Source organism: Gavialis gangeticus, unplaced genomic scaffold (assembly GCF_001723915.1).
Source record: "Gavialis gangeticus isolate Ggan-Ray unplaced genomic scaffold, GavGan_comp1, whole genome shotgun sequence".
NCBI classification, from domain to species: domain Eukaryota; kingdom Metazoa; phylum Chordata; order Crocodylia; family Gavialidae; genus Gavialis; species Gavialis gangeticus.
Window position 1 is genome coordinate 110,838,480 of NW_017729031.1, and position 7,618 is coordinate 110,846,097.

At 45.1% G+C, this 7,618-nt stretch overlaps 1 protein-coding gene across 1 annotated transcript in view; it reads left to right on the top strand.

Moving 5' to 3' along the window:
* Positions 1-6,187: 6,187 nt before the first annotated feature.
* LOC109302081 (corticotropin-releasing factor receptor 1) overlaps positions 6,188-7,618 on the top strand; it is a 69,618-nt gene continuing 68,187 nt past the window's right edge. The window contains exon 1 of the mRNA XM_019523583.1: positions 6,188-6,276. The gene's annotated coding sequence lies outside the window, so the exon portion shown is untranslated. The remainder of the gene's footprint in view (positions 6,277-7,618) is intronic.

Consider the following 7,618-nt stretch of genomic DNA (forward strand, 5'->3'; position numbering starts at 1 on the left):
AAATAAGAGCATGGAAAGGTTCTGGGGGGGGGGTTTGTTTGCTTGTTTGTTTGTGTAACCTGAAATCAGAATCCAGAAAAAGGAAGAGATAGTTATGTTACTGAGCTGCAAACATTGCCATCCACATGCAATCTTGAGAACACAACAGACTCCCTTACAAGAGATGGAATTATTTGTGCGACATCTGATCCTAAGCAGAGGGAGAGATTGTTGAGAGAGGCTCATCTGACTCTGGATAAGTCTGTTCAAATTTTATGAGCAGCTGAACTATCTAAAGAATTAAAACAGTTGCTGGTGTGGAACAAATACACGGGATCAATGTAAAGGAAAAAAGTCAGGTCAACTGAGAATGTAGTCCCCAGGCTCCAGTGTTGGTACTGCAGGAAACTATGCAAGACAGAAAAGGTTTCCAGATTCTGGGCAAGATGCCTGGGCTTTGGGAACAACCGTTTTGTGTTCCAGTGCTGTGACAACCCCACGAGAAATCAAACCACAATACATGCAGTAGGGGAGGACACTGACATTTTTTATAAGGAAGATGAAGTCTTCTCCATCATTTTAGCAGACCCAAATACTCTGAACATACAGGTACTACAAAAGAAAGCTGCTAAACAGCCATCTGCCATATTTGCAACATAGTGGAGCAGGAACCAGTCAGATTGCAGCTTGACTGTGGCGCCAGCTGCAATGTAATTAATGCAGAACTACACAGCAATGATATCAAATTGGAGAGATGTGAGCAGATACTGGTGATGTACAATAAAACAGCTATACAACCAGTGGGTAAATACAGATTATCAATACAAAATCCAGAAAACAGTACCACCTGAAGTTCATAGTGATTGACACTGAAGAAAGCTGTCCACTGTTAGGCAGCCAAGCAGTGCAAGCCACAGACTTACTCTTACTGCAACAGCAGAATATCCTCCACGTGATAGGAGGACAGAAACACAGTGTGATCCTTGGTAGATGTTTTACAGGAATACAAAGATGTATTTGAGGAAAACAGGCACCTAGAGGGAAAGCTCAAGTTTGGAATTGACCTGCAAGCACAGCCTATACTACTGCTGAAATGAAGAGTACTAGCCATGGTGGAACCACTCAAAGAGGAACTAACAAGCCTAACAAGAATGGACATTGTAAAACTATTGGAAATTAGCACCAACTGGATCAGCAGCCTGGCAGTAATAAGAAAACTATCTTGCCAACTGAGGATCTGTATAGATCCAGAACCTCTGAACAGGGTGTTGAACAGACGCCATTATCTGTTGCACTCTTTCAAGGACATACTGCCTATGTATGAACTGTCAAGGACAAAGTATTCATGATTTGTGATGTAAAAAGTAGGTTTTGGCATATTGAGCTAAGTGAATCCTCAAGCCGTCTGACAATTTTTGCAGCCCCCTGTGGCAGACACCACTGGGTATGAATGCCTGTGGACATTTGTCCCACCCCAGAGGTGTTCCAGCATAGACTGAATCAGGCACTGTAGGGACTACCAGGAATCAGGATTGTAGCAGATAGCATCCTGATTGTGGAGCATGGAGATAGCAAGGAAAAGGCTCTCCATGACCATGTTGCTAAGTGGAGATAGCTCCTAAACATGTAGAGGCAGAATGTTAAGTTAAACACAGACAAGGTAAAGCTGAGGAGGATTGAGGTCCTCTACACTGGATACATCCAACTTCAGCAGCAGTCTGATCTACCCTGTGAAACTGAGAGCCATTAAGGAGATGCCCAGACCACTGGATCTGAAGGGAGTGCAGATTTATGGGCCTGGCTAGCTATCCAGATTCTGTGCACACTTGTCAGAGGCTTGCATCCTTTGAGATAACTAACACACATGGGCTAGGAGCATACATTCAAAAAGCCTGAGCCTGAATCGATTCAATCTTTGCAGGTTAGTCTAATCTGGCTAGGCTAAACCAGTTTGTAACCACACAGACATCTCCTCTGGACTGAAAAAAAATGAAGGCACATGCCTGCAGTGGCTCAAGCTAGAAGCCAGGGGGCACAAGAGCAGCCCTCCCTTCCCTTCCACAATGCTGAGCTGAGGGGGGCGTGGCCAGGCCCCCACAGGGCACTCTGATTAGGGTCCCCCACTTTGTTATCAGCATTTAACACCCCATCAGAAAACAAAACCCCTCTCATTATTTCAAGCTCTTCTTAAACAACTTTTTCCAAGGAAGGGAACATTCCAGGGAGGGACTTTGCCAGCTACCTCTTGATTAGCTTCACAAAGGACACAGTCCCTCTGCCTTTTCCCCATCTGTCACAGCACGGACTATAGCCAGCATGTGGTATACTAGCTAATGCTGAGAGGTGTCTGTGTAAGGCAGAGGAGAGGGGGGAATCCCTGCTTAGCAGGGAGTGGTGAGGGACCAGGGGGAAGCCAGGCAGATGCCTGAAGTCTCTGCTGGAGTTCCAACCAGGGAGCAGAGGGGAGAGGCCAGCTCTTCTGTGGAGCAGACAGCCCAGCCCACACAGCATGCCAGGATGCTGGGGGTGTCTGGTTTATCTTAAACCAGCAAGGGGTCTGAGACAGACATTTCATAAATCAGTTTGACCCAAATCAGTTAAGTCTGATGCTACATTCAACCAGGTTTATCTCAAACCGGTTTCAGCCATTTTCAAACTGGTTTATATGCACTAAGCATCTCTTCTATTACAAGTTTAAACCAGTTTTTGATCACTTAAGCTGGTCTGTGTGTAATGTCTGTCCCTAGCCCTGAAGGCAGCATGGCGCTGGGCAGAAGCCCAGGAGCAGGTATTTGAAAAGATAAAGAAACTCATAAGTGAGGCAGCAGTCCTGAAGTATTACAATCTAGCACAGCAACTACAGCTATAACGTGGTGCCTCAGAAGGAGGCCTTGTAGCAGCATTAATACAGAACCAGCAACCCACAGCATTTGCCATTGAGGCCCTGACCAATACAGAAAGAGGGTATGCTTAAATATAAAAGGAATTCCTGGCGGTCCTCTTTGGAATGGAGGGATTCCACCCGTTCACCTTTGGACAGAAGGTGGTTGTGCAGTCTAATCACAAGCTGTTGGAAAGCATTATGAAGAAGCCATTCCTCAGTGCACAGAGCAACTCCAACGCATGCTCCTGAGACTGCAGTGCTATGATGTGAGCATCAGTTACTGTCCAGAAGAGGCATGGCTAGTGGCAGATACTCTGAGCAGGGCCAACCTTCCAGAGTACATCACATGTGGATTTGTGAAACACTAGATTGAATCTGTAAGTGCACTACAGTATGTGTGTCTGTATCTCCAAAGGGAGTCTTTGGGAGAGCACAGAATTGGATGAACAGCTAGAGACTGTGACGTGAATTGTACTCCAGGGGTAACCAGATCGCTAGGAGCAGGTGCCCCAGAAAATCGTTCCCTACTGGCAGGTTAGGGATGCGCTATACTTAAGATGTAATCTGGCGTGAAGGTAACAGAACTGTAATCCCTGCCAATTTGAGGCAGGATTTCATTAAAAGAAGGCTAGATATCAGGAGGTGCTACTTCACCGTCAGGGCGGCTAGGATCTGGAACCAACTTCCAAGAGAAGTGGTGCTGGCTCCTACCCTGGGGGTCTTTAACAGGAGGCTGGATGAATACCTTGCCGGGGTTGTTTGACCCCAGTACTCTTTCCTGCCATGGCAGGGGGTCGGGCTCAATGATCTGCTCAGATCCCTTCCAACCCTACAAACTATGAAACTATGAATACATGCTTTGCACCTGGTAATAGAGGCATACCTATGGCATGCTCAGGAGTATGTCTACTGGTCACATACCTACTGCACAGACTTTCACAGCCTGATGAAGAGTTTTTAAACCTGAAAGATTTCTAATTTTTTTTTGTTCCAACTACTTAAGTTAGTCTAATAAAAGATATCAGATTCACCCAAAGAGCAGGTTCAGGCTTGATATCAGGAGGCATTACTTTACAGTTAGGGCTACCAGGCTCTGGAATGGGCTCCCAAGGGAGGTGGTACTCTCCCCTACCTTGGAGATCTTCAAGAGGAGGTTGGATAGATATCTGGCTGGGGTATTATGATCCCAGCACTCATTCCTGCCCAGGAATGATGATCTGTTCAGGTCCCTTCCAAACTTAGAAACTATGAAACCCTATCTACTGGTCAGGCATGAATTCCCAAATGAGGACATACGTGGAGCTTCCTGGTGTCTTTCTCCAAATCATCCCCACTTCAGCTTGTGTTACAAATTGCAGAGCCTGCACCTTGTTAAAGAAACCAAATGCAATGAGTCCAGATAGGGTGTGAATCACTTGCTAAACTAGTGCAAAGCCACACAGAAGAAACCCCTCAGAACCTTTTTGGTGTAACTCTGTGCAGAACCTTAGTATGTCCATGTTACAGCTAGTTCTGCTAGTGCTGGAAGAGGTGTTTTCAGAAAACAGGCTGGGAGAGAATTCTAAACTATGGGTGGATTTGAAAAGAATGCATTAATGCATTTAGCATCTGATGCATCTAATTTCCATGCTAAACAGCCTGGTAAAATCTGGAAGCTAAGGACAGCCACTGAGCAGATAGCCCTGATAGGCAAATGAGGCTAAGCCATAACTATAAACTTTTCTCTCCTTTTTTTTGCTTAAACTAAACCCTTTGTGGCAGGAGATATTTTTCTCCTTTCTCTCCCCAGCAGAAAGGAGGAAGCATCAAGGACAGAAACTAGCACTTTCAGTGGAGTGTTGTCTATAGCTTTTGGTAGAGCATTGTTCAGAAACTGCGTTACAGACTACCAGGACATGTCAAGATAGACTATGCAGTCCAGAAACAGAGACAACCAGTAAGCATTCCAATAACACCCTTCGCTTTCCACAATGAATCGTGACTACCACAAAACACTGGAAAGCAAGTTTTGCTTGGTAATGTCTTACTGGACCAAATGTTTAACTGAGAACGATGGTAAACACTATTTTGGGCACAGGAAAGAAACAGATACAGCCTCAGGTAGAACAAACACTCTTGTTTAATTCCATTATAAAAATGAAAATGGTCACTTTAAACAGGAAGAGGATAATAAATCTATGGATTTCCAATAAGTAGGGACCTACTGAAATTGCGGCCCAAGTGCACTGTGTGGTGGCTTCCTTAATCTTGCAGGTTCCCAGGCTCGCCCCCTCCCCACACCCATGCCTGATTGGCAGAGGGGCCTCACCGTTTGCTTCTGAGCAGCAGAGAGGCAAAAACCACAGTTTTAAATGTGGTGCAGTTTTTGCCTCCCAGCCAGTCAGTAGCAGAAACCAAAATCCACACCATATTTAAAACTAGGGTTTTTGCCTTCCCACTGATCAGGAGTGAGTGGTGAGTGGTGGGGCCCCTCCTTCAATTGGGGGTGAGGGCAGCCAGGGGAAACTGCAAGATTAAAGGAGCCACTGTGCCGTGCACTTCTGCCATTATTTTGGTAGGTCTCTACTAATAAGTTATTGGAAATATGTAGAGACAGAGGACACACAGTTGAACAAGATGAACCAAATCTTGAAAAAGGATAAGGTCCTTATTGCATGTGGAATACAGAGAGATTGAAATAGAAGAAAGGGGGGAACAAGAAACACCAAGTATTTCTGCTGCTCTTACATCAGCAAAAAAAATCAGGCCCCACTCCATTGATGTCCCACGTAGAACTGAAATAACTGAGCTCAAAATCTTACTGATGATTCCATGGTACTTGCAGTTTTCAATAACTGAAAGGCAGGGGAAAAGAAAGAAAGCACTTGTTTCAGCACTAATGTCTTCAGTAAGTATAAATGCTTTGCAATAAACTAAATATCTTTCAAGTTCTATTGAACACACATTTTCTAACTGTAGAATGTTAATGATCAAATTATGTTGCCATTAAACAGGAATGCTGCTTCATATCTATTCCTGAGATGTAAATAAGATATTTTGCTGTTGTACATGTTGTATTCTATGCACATGCGCGTGTTATCTGTATAAAACACTGCAATCTGGCCTGAATGATGCCTACACTAACACAGTATACTTCAATTTTCCTTATTATCTGTTACCTTTATAGGGGGAATTTCTTATAGAACACCCTAATTTAAACAAGTTATTGTTCAGCTCACTCCAGCAAAGTGCCATGAGATTGACCCCGGGGTCTCCATTAATGTTGCCTCCTTTTTTCCTTCTCTCCCCCTCAGGACTCCAATGCAATGCCTCAATAGACTTGATTGGTACATGCTGGCCCCGGAGTGCTGTGGGGCAGCTGGTGGCTCGCCCCTGCCCCGAATACTTCTACGGAGTGCGGTACAACACTACAAGTAAGGCAGAGGGGACTGACGAGGGGAAAGGTGGGGAGCAGCCACACCAGTGGCATTGACATTGCAAATGAGTTTGGAATCAGTTGCACAAAGGCAGGAGGTAGCAGGGTGGAATGGTCACAAATCACTGATGGAAAAAGAAAAGCCCACTCCTGGCACTGACAAGCTGGTATCGCCTATGAAGTGAGCACCCACCACGGTATGTGAATGTATAAGAGGGGTCACCCACCATGCCCCTGGACTGAGCCAAGTGATGGTGGGTAAGGGAGATGTTTCAAGCCATATGCTGGTTGACAAAGAAATAGCTTTTCTCACTGCATAGCCCAGTCATTCACATCCAAGGACTGACCAGAGTGATATCCTATCTCTGATAGTTATTTCAAAGGAAAGGTCATGAAAACCCATGGTAACAGATTAAACTGCCCCTTCCACTAAGTCTCATCCTGATCTTTCGTAATCAGGAACCAGCTTAAGTTCCAAGCATGCATTTTAATTTCCTTTCCAAATTATTTTTAGAAATACCTGTGATTACCCTGGATATTCCTGTCACTCCTATAAACATCCCATTCCTTTTTATAATTTATGCTGATGTGTTAGCCTTAGTGGCTTCCTGTAGCAAGGAGTTGCACAGATGGATTGTGGATCATGTAAAAGGGCATTTGCCTCCTTTCAGTTACACTGGTCATTTTGTTGCTCTCATATTATGGGGCAGGAAGCACCAAAGCTGGTTTCCCTTTTGTAGACTGTTTATCACCTTTCTTTGTACTTAGGGTCTCTATTTTCCAACAGTTGCCCATCAGCACTGCCCAGTCCTCGAACTACCCTTGGCTTCCAGTAGTTTTAACTTCACAGACCATTCTTGATGAACATACTACTGCTGCTACTAATACTACTTTATAGCACTTATGTAGCACTATTGCCAAAATGCTTTCCTGGGGAGGTCACAGCCACTATCTCCATTTTACAGATGGGGAAACTAAGTCAATTCTGTTACTTCACCGCTGTATGGAGCCCTGCTCCCCAACATGTCACTCAGTAACCTATAGAGCAGAGGTCTCCAACCTTTTTCAGTAGGAGATCACTTTGGGAATTTAAAAGCAAACCAATATCCACCCCCACCCCCCTCCCACCACACAGCAGGTAAGTTTGTAGGCAGGGAAAAGGTGGGGGGGAGGGCAGATTGAGGTACAGGGAGAAAAAAATATTTGGGGGTGCACCCCCCCCCAGCAGGGAGCAGGTAGTCTGTGGGGGAATGGGCGAGGTGCAGGAAAAGGGCCATGGTGGGGGGGCAGGGCAGATCAAGGTCAGGGGAGAAGCACTCTGAGGTGCTTTGGGTTAGGGT